We start from the raw sequence: 10,331 nt of genomic DNA, 5'->3' as shown, positions 1-10,331 counted from the left end.
TTCTAGTATAATATATTTGTCCAATGAATACCCGTTTATCATCTGCATTTCTTCTTGGTGTAGCAATTTTAATGGCCAGTAGTATATATCTAATTGAGGACCTTCAGTCGCCAACGTAATTCAATCATAAATGGCACTTTGCTCGTCAGTGAGCAATTGCTCATTAATTGCAACAACTGTAGCCAAATGGACGATATCGAACTGTTGTTCCTTCTGTATATCAATATCGATAAAATTTGCTGCCGGATCATTAGGCGATGGCATATCAAAATTGATCATTTGCGTATTTGAAATTAAAATACGAAGATCCTTGATAAAAATCGTGTCTTATTGTATATTTCCGATGTGACCTCCTTCCGTGAAGTACGTCGTTTTGACGACAGAGTGTGCAGAGCCTTCTGCCTTTTTAAGTAGCCCCAAACATTAGCAGACTACTGTTTAGGGTTGTTTCTTGTTCATTATTTCTACTGTGTGCGCGCAACAAGTGTTTTAAATGCTAAAAGTTACAGTGCTTACCTGAATAACATAGTGCTACGAAGGGAATTTCGAAAGTTTTTCTCTCCTTGAGTGCGTATTTGCTCTAGTAATGCGACACATTTTGCCTTATTAACGTAGCTTGTTTTTTGCTCATATATTTCGGATAACCAGAAACAGAAGAAAGTGATGTGAAAAGCATGCCTTTGTAGTCCTGTTAATTCCACCTTTACTGTATTTGTATCGATACCAAATGAAACTAAACCAATTCTTATTTGCTTCCTAGTCTCGGTACTGGTTCTGGTTCTGAACATTTTCAGCTTTCAACTCGTATTCATTTTAAACGTTCAAATTTGCAAAAAACTTAGCTACGTGTTCTTTTTCCTAGTCCATGAACGTGTGTAGTGAGGAAAGAAGAAAGCATACTATGTATCTTGTGCACGTCAACAAAGCGAATGATTATTGAAATGTCAAAGAAACAGAACTGCACAGAGGTATACCTCCATGTGCAGTAGAGTTCTTATCTTATTAGATTGTCCGTGCATTATTCTTACTGTAGTCTACCCATCTTCTCACTTTGAAATATTACCTATGTTGCGTCATTCCACTGTGTGGCCAATAATGGCAACTTAAATGGTAAAAAGAAACGATATAATTTTTAAAAAATCTTCCAGTATTATGGAATACTATAAACGTAATCAAGGGAATGGTCTAAAACGCTTAAGACCCCGTAACATGGATATTTTGCTTTAACATGTATGTGAGTAACTTTTTAGTATTTCTCGCCAGTAACTCTGCCACATTTTCGGGAATAACCAAACTTAGCATAATTGGAATGTATTTCTACTTTAATGATCTGCTTCAAATTACTTCTGAATTTCATTTTGAGGATTTCAAAGTATATAAGTATATACTAAGCTTTGTGATATACCAATACTTAGTTGCTTAGTTTCATGTTCCATATGTCATTTGCATGATAAATACGAATGATATGGAACGAGTCATATACCGACATCAATATTTTTTGTAAATATGCCCCCATGCTGAACATTTATTAGTTTTTACGCTTTTTAATTAAAGACAGACAGATGTCGCACTTGCACATTGCAGTAATAGATAATCTTCTGCTGAATAGGAGTTATCAAAGAGAAACGTTTTCAGTTTAGTTTCAAATTTTACTTTGCTGTGTATCATTCGTTTTATATCAATGGGTAAGTGAGCAAAACTTTTGATTGCAGCGTTGTGAGCCCCCTTGTGCGCTGCAGACAACCTTAATATGACGTGATTAACGTCATTTTTTTCTTCTGGTATTGTTATTATGTACATGATTGTTCCTGCTGAAGTGCAGTGGATTATTTACAACATACTTCATGAGGGAAAAACTATACTATGAAACGGATAGATTGGTACTCACACGCCGAGCACAAGTTAGGCCTGACGGAGTGTTCACATAAATTTTCAGGCAAAGCCTTCTTCAGAAAGGAAGCACGGCACACATACACAATTATACGAACATACACACAAAACTCACTCAATAATGACAGCTGTCTCCGTCTGTTCTAACGAGAATCTTTTTTTTAAAGAGGGAGGAAATTTAAACAATGAATAATAATTATTGGCGAGAGGAATTTAGGGCGCCAGATGCTGCCCCGACAATCAGCGTGGTTACGTAGCCCTGAGTTGTGCGGGGAAGAGAAAGTTGATAGTGTTTGGCTTCTCGCGTCCGTCGTAATTTAATTTATTATTTACTACAGAAATTGACTGGTAATGGTGATTGTTGCCGACTTACGTGGTCGGCCTTAATCAGAATGATATTTCATTCAATTTTGATTTACAATTAAATGCTTTTGCGCAGTTGTCTATGTTTTAACAATATTAATCTTCAGTGGAAATTATTTGTTACGTTAATGACGCAAGACTCACTGCATCTTTAACATGAGCATATACATTGAACAATGGAATAAACTTTTCATATTAATTTCCTCGGCTAGTCAGTTCACTTTAAAGCAAAATATCTTTAGTCCTTAATTACAATTGCGATCCACACACGCGCGAGAGTATTTTTTCTTACCACCGTTAACGATTGCATTGTAGTAGGAGTCCTGGCTCTGGCTCTCGGCTGTTGTACTGAAAGTAAGAATGTTAAAGTTACGTATTGTCTGCAGCGTCGGGCTGCTGTGGAGAAAAATGTATCTTATGTTAATAGCGGGCGAGTTTTTCGATTCCGTTAAATTTTATAAGTTAATATCGCCACGTAATGGCGTCGTTGGCTACATCGGCCGCTGCAATTGCTGCACTGTAAATTACTCGAATGCGGGTTCATTCAAGGAAGGTGGACGTGAAATCGGGATCACCTCTTACTAATTAAAAGTGAACAATAATATTAAATCAATATATTATCTGCTTAATTGGTAAAAATATGCTTACATTTGTCAGCACTCGCAAGATGTCCGTCTATACGCGACCAAGACAAGAGAAGAAGAAGAGAAGACGACTAAAAAATTAACAAAAGAGCGCATCTTGTCGTCTCTTTAGATCATTTTGTTATATTTCTTTGCCCTCGAAACTTACACAGAGAAATTATTATAATACGGATACATGAGTAAAATGTATGTTCGCCTGAGCGGCTAGTGTCCACTTGTTATTCAATTTTTAAATGTCTCTACTTTATAAATACTGTTTTTTAAGTCTTTTCTTAGTATTTCACTGAGGACGGTAAGGGCTCGATTGACGGAGCGTTTGTGACTTGGAAGGCAATGAAAAATTCAGGAAAGCAGAGAAAGAACGGACACAGTAAAATAAAGCAAATCTAAAGTTAAACGATATAAATAAAACATTTACAGAAAGGTAAACAGTGCAATTATAGTTCATGCATACCATAGAAAATACTGCTTGAATTGCTTATGAATGAAATGCGATTCCTTTAAACTTCAGATTACGATCGGATCGGTTAGCACACTCATAGTCACAGCACCCAACACGGTTGACACTGGGCACGTCAGAGTGACGTCACAGGGAAGTATGAAAGTGGTGAAACACGGAGGTATGAACGCGGTGAACCTAATGTTTCGGACTAGTTAAGATGGCGCACATCGGCATCAAGTTTGTGATGGAATGACATCTCCCTTTCTTTTTTACCTCCATAGTAGGAAACATGATGGTAAAAAAAAAGAAGGGAGCTGTCATTACGTCACCAAATTGAAGCCAACGTCTGCAGTCTTGTAGCCCAAAGATTACATTCACTGCATTTATACCTCCATAGTTCATCATGGTGATACTTCCCTGTGATGTCACTCTGACATGCCCGTGCCCAGTTTCGACCGTTTGGGGTATCTAATGACTTTTGCGGTCCTATCCAAAATTGCATCTGATGCTTCGATTGTGTGGAGACGTAGCTGTTTCATCAAATATGCCAGCTTGTGTGAGTAGTAGGACAAGGGGGGTGCCACTCCACATTCCATTGTTGTCAGATGTGTCCAAGATGGCGGCGATGACGTCATCCAAGATGGCGGCGTGTATACTTGGAAACAGCGCATGACGACATCCAAGATGGCGGATTTTGGCAGGAAGTTTGAATTTGGGCGAGAGAGTCAATTGGACTACCTCCACTAACTAACCAGAAAAATATGTGCCAAATTCAAATTCCAGCAGGATAATGCGTCACACCACGAAAATAGAGGGAAAAATAGACCAATTGGGCTACATCCACTAACCTATCCTCCCACCCCTAAAAAATGGCGGCAAGTTCAAATTCCAACAGGATAATGCAGCACACCGCTCTTATCTCTACTAAGCAAAGAAAATCGCAGGAAAATAGCTCACTTGGCCTACCTCCACTAACCTAAGTCGCCCGACCACCACCTCTTCCTACAAACTGGCACCTACTTTTAATTTTTGCAGTGAACAAAATTCAATTCCAATATGTCTACTAAGCTAACAAAATGGCGTGAAAGAGAAGACACTTTACTAACCTCAGTCGCCAGACTGCCACCACCAACTAAGGATTCATAGGAAAAGTACCTTGACATAAGACTTTATTTAAACAATTCCATGCATGTGTATTCACCACAAGGCCAGGACTCCAACTGACTTAGTACACATTTCCACCACCAGAGGGCGCTCTCATCTGTGACGTAATGCAAGATGGCTACACCCAGTGTATTCACCACGAGGTCTGGACTCCAACTGACTTAGTACATATCGTCGCCACCAGAGAGCGCCACTGTGAGGTCATCCTAGATGGCGACCGTGACATCAATCAAGATGGCTGCACCCAGTGTATCCACCATGTGGTGTAAGATTATACACTTTGATTTACCTGCACTAGAAAATTGTGCCAAATTCAAATTTCAACAAGACAATGTCTCGAAAACTGTACGTCTGTTTATTATTATTATCATTTATTATTTATTCAAGATGTCCGATTTCGGCGGGAAGAAAGCCATTTGCGTTACAACCATAACAAAAATCTGTCACAAGTTCAAATTCCAACACCATAATCGATCACACATACGAAATAGTCCACATCCTACAAACTTTGACTGTCACTTATATTTTTGACTGCTAACCTATCAAAATCACGTCAAATAATAAACTGCTCTTGTACTAATGTAATTCACATCCTGTGATTTTGCAGGGAAAAAGCAATGAAGTCTTTATTTCAACCAGTACCATCATCACTTGTTCTCCAACAGACTCAGTACACATCTTTGAGATCACATCAGCATCCATGAGGTCTAGGCCCCAATTGAATTAGTTCAAATCATCGCCACCCCTGGCGCTGCCCCCAGCCCGTGAGCGAGCGGGCGCATCACCCCACCTCACAGCTGTCGGCAGCAGTCCACGCGCTCCAGTGGCCACTTGGACCACGCGGGTCCAGCAGTGTAAACATGTTTTGCTCCTTTGAACCTGCCGATTCTGACATCGCAACGGTAGGTTGTCCGTTCACCATGTGTATTTGTCTCTCCTACACGTTTCGCGCCAAAATTGTTTGCCCGAGAGTGGAATCTTCCCCAATGTCACACAACGGTTGGTCCATTGGTCCAGCACGTGGTGGACAAAGAACGCCCTTCCACACTTATGGCGCCAAAATGGTTTTCCTGGACAGGTTCGAACCTGTCGATGCCAACGTCACACAATGGTCGGTCAGTTCGTGATCCACCACGTGTCTTTGTGGGACCAAGAACGTAGTACCACACTTTTTGCGCCAAAGATGTTTGCTTGAGACTGGAAACTTCCATGTCCTCACAACAGCACGTGTGTTCGCCACAAGGCCCCTCGCTAAGTTAACTGATCATGCGACTCTCATTATTCAATCGACATGATCCCACTGCCTAATCCAAAATCGCCCCTAAAAACACACTCCTGTATACATGGGCCATACCTCCCCAATTTAACCTAACACAAAGTTCTCAATTCAGAACTAACTCAATATAGCACCCTCGTACCTGCAAGTGAATCTAATGCGAAGTTCGCAACTCAAATCCCTATCTACAGAAAATAAGAACTCACCAAAAATTCTATACTGTCCCACAAATAGTTGATCTTCTCTTTATCCATACAAAATTCTCTCTTTACCAAGAAAAATTTCCTTCAGCCCTTACTAACGCCATTCTTAATACCACCAACCTCCAATTACACCTATATAACATACTTCTAATAATAAATCATTCATCCTAACACACTACCCTTTAATAGACACAAACACACATTATTGTCTCGAATCCTGAATTCACTATCATCCAGTCTCTATTCTAAATAATATCAATTATTTGTCTACAATTTCATAAGTTATAAAATGCTCAGCTCTCCACCATGTCCTGGAAGCATCTGACTAGATCAGGTTTGAGCTACTAGGGGTGTTAGTGAACTGAATTACCACCCCCACATGTTTCTCAAGACCCATTCGTTCATCCTAAGATCACGTGATACTACATCATCAGACATATATAAGGAGCCATCTTTCTCACTCATCCGTTGAACGCAGCATCGTTCGTTTGTTTTTCGTTGCTTTTTCGTTGTTCTCTGCAAAGATGAAGAGAGTTTACACCAGCAGCAGCAACAGCAGCAGGCCCTCAACACCCAAGAGGCGTAGAGTCCAGGATATGCCATTACCCAGTAAGTAAATAATTTCTATTTTTCATTATCCATTTTCCTGTATATCTTATATATTCAGCTTATTAATTATATATATATATATATCTCATTGTTGTAGTGGGCCTCCCGGTCTTGATCCTCGATTGCGAGGAGCAGACTGGGGTCCAACAGGCTCCTGCGCTCGAGAGCTCGAGACACAGCCAGAATTGCCTTGTGAGTATAATTTTAATATCTAATCATTTCCTCATTCTCGAGTTGGAAGCAGAGCTGGGGGCTATCCCACGTAGTCTCTTACATAATTGGATTCAGTCCCCAGCTCCATATGGCCCAGAACACCGCCACTCATGTGAGTATTCCGAAAAAAAAAAAAAAAAAACATCTTTCACTCTAGCTAACCTTTCAAAATAACTAAAATTATCTTTCATTCTGTTACAGGAAATGCTATTGAGGACCTTATGGCTGTTGATAGACAGATCAAGGCCATTCAACAGCAGATAAATCATCAGCCTACTTGTAAGTCTAAAAAAAAAATACTTATCTCAAATAACATTAATATACTTATCTCTTTTTCTCTAACAATTCTATTTATAAATATCCTGTTTGTTCTAGGTGATTATTAGCACTTATTGGACGATGGATTGGACGATTTTTTTGAGGGTGCAGTAGACTGCCCGGATGAATTGTTCATGGCGTGGAGTCAGAGCCAAAAATGTAATTACTTACTCTCCTTATAACCGTGTCTGTGACCGTCAGAATTCACTGTGGTAGACAGTGTACTTATTTACTTTATCTCTACAGTGGTTGACTCTCAGCATGCTGTAGCGCGCATGCCCGTGTCAGCGGCTAAACCGTCCAGTCAGCAGCACCCGCGGAGACATGCCTCCCCAGTGAAGATGCCGTTGGTCACCGCACGGGGAGCTGCCGCTGCCAAGGTCACGCAGCCTAGCTGTTTGCACTCGGGCTCTCCCTGGCCGCCACGTGCACCAGCCGCTGCGCGGGAAGCTGCCGCCAACGCCTCCGCTAAGGTCACCGAGCCAGCCCCCAGATGCTCGCACTGGGGCACGCCTGCTGGACCCTCACAGCAACCACCGCGTACGTCATCTCAACCGTGTGAGGTACAGCACATACCAACTAGTTGCACTAGCTCTAATTATAGCAGTAGTATTAATGATGACCCTGTGGCTAGTGGCAGTTTTCTCGCCCGTCCTTTAAGTCAAGTGAATCAGGTCGCTGACACCATACCGCAGTTGCAGTAGTCAGTGATTGCAGATTTCTTTGAGGAGCGAATCTCATTCACTAGGATCGAAAACCCGACAGGGGTGTCCCGCGATCCTGTAGTATTTCTAAACGCGTGCCTTCCTGTCGTGGAAACAGAGCTCCTCAAGGTAGTCAATGAACCGTGGCATCCCGCCATTAAATGCATGCAGGGCAGCGCTATGCACTGAATTATCGCATACCGCAAAAGTTGAGTCTGGTGATGGAGAGACTAGTATCCATTATCTTTGGGGAGATAATGGCGTGATAACGCGTAGCACATCAATCGCCGAGTGGTTTCGTAAATCCACCTTGAATGCTATACTGGGTCGGTTTTCCGAGATGGATGTCAACAGCTCAGCGAAAGCACTCAGCAGAATTCTACACCTGGACATCCATATACATGTCTACAATCTGGTAAATGGAGGGTCTAGCTATATCAAGCTCCCAGAAGAAATAGCTAATAAGAAGGCATGCATTAATGTCGAAAATTGAAAAGATCGGGCTTATTTTGCATGGTCAATCCTGGCTTGCGAAAGAAAGTACAATTACAGAGCTCATCCTGAGCGTCCCAGTACATACAATGTAGGTGATAATATTCATTCCTGTTATAAATTTGATGGTATAGAGTTTACCGTCAAGATCCAGGACATACCTAAATCTAAGGCGCAGAATACCTGCATATCGGTTCATGTTTATGGCGTGGAGAAGAAGAAAAGCAAGTCAGACGAGAAAAACAAACATATCATTGTGGGCCCCCTCCATTTTTCAAAATTTGGCTGCGAGCGTGTGCTGCATGTAAACATGCTGCTCTTCTCTGAAGGTGATAATTATCATTATGTTTGGATCACAGACATGTCCCGACTCCTTTATTCCCAGTTAAGTGACAAACGTTGTAAAAAGCATATTTGTTTAAGGGGCCTCAATTATTTCTCCTCTGAAGAAGTATTAGCTATGCATCTAGTAGACTGAGCGAGGTGGCGCAGTGGTAAGACACTGGACTCGCATTCGGGAGGACGACGGTTCAATCCCGCGTCCGGCCATCCTGATTTAGGTTTTCTGTGATTTCCCTAAATCACTCCTGGCAAATGCCGGGATGGTTTCCCTGAAAGGGCACGGCCGACTTCCTTCCCCATCCTTCCCTACTCCGATGAGACCGATGACCACGCTGTCTGGTCTCCTTCCCCAAAACCAACCAACCATCTAGTAGACTGCACCTCCAAGGGTCCGGTATGTGTTATCATGCTAACCGAGGAAAACAAATTCATAAAGTTTAAAAATGCTCACCACCAGGAGCGTTGTCCGTTTGTAGTGTACGCCTACTTTGAGTGCCTCCTCGCTCCTGTGACCCACTGTGAAGGCAACCCTACAATCTCACATACCACCTTTACAGAGAAACACGTACCATATGCGGCAGCGTACCAAATTGAATCGTCATTTGACTCCAACCTTAACCGATACATGTCTTACATCAGGGATAATCCTGTGGTTTGGTTGCTCTCGGAGCTTGAAAAATTTGCATGAGAGGTTGATCAGCTTTACAGCGGCAACGTTCCCATGACCAAATCGTAGGAGAATGAAGATTTGTATAATAACGCCACTGATTGTCGTATTTGTGGGCTGCCTTTAGACAGAAAAGTGGAAACTCCTCGTGGGGACTACTGTCATCTTACAGGGAAATTCTATGGCGCAGCTCACAATGCATGCAATTTGAAGTACGAGTTCCGCAATTTAAGTGGGTATGACGCTCACTTTCTAGTTGACCACTTGGCTGATTTCGTTTGGGAGAGAAATCAGGTCAGTGTCCTACCTGAGAGCGTCGAGAAGTATATTTCATTCTCCAAGCGAATGATGCCAAGAATTATGCTCCGCTTCCTTCATACGCTACGTTTTATGCAGGCAACACTACAGAAACTTGTTGAGACTCTACCTCTGGGGGATATGCATATCACTCGAGCTGCATTTCCCGATGAGGAAAAGTTTCAACTTGCGATTAGGAAGGGGGTTTTTCCCATATGAGTATGTGGATAGTATGGCCAAACTCAACGAAACCAAGCTACCAGACATAACTGCATTCTCCAGCAACCTCACAGGCGGCGCCATAACGAATGCAGAGTACGAGCATGCCGTGAATGTCTGGCGGGAATTCAACATTTCCTCTTTAGGAGAGTTATTGTTGTTGTGGTCTTCAGTCCTCAGACTGGTTTGATGCAGCTCTCCATGCTACTCTATCCTGTGCAAGCTTCTTCATCTCCCAGTACTTACTGCAACCTACATCCTTCAGAATCTGCTTAGTGTATACATCTCTTGGTCTCCCTCTACGATTTTTACCCTCCACGCTACCCTCCAATGCTAAATTTGTGATCCCTTGATGCCTCAAAACATGTCCTACCAACCGATCCCTTCTTCTAGTCAAGTTGTGCCACAAACTTCTCTTCTCCCCAATCCTATTCAATACCTCCTCATTAGTTATGTGATCTACCCATATAATCTTCAGCATTATTCTG

This window comes from Schistocerca nitens, chromosome 4 (assembly GCF_023898315.1).
Source record: "Schistocerca nitens isolate TAMUIC-IGC-003100 chromosome 4, iqSchNite1.1, whole genome shotgun sequence".
In the NCBI taxonomy this organism is placed as follows: domain Eukaryota; kingdom Metazoa; phylum Arthropoda; class Insecta; order Orthoptera; family Acrididae; genus Schistocerca; species Schistocerca nitens.
Note: the sequence above shows the minus strand (reverse complement) of the source record.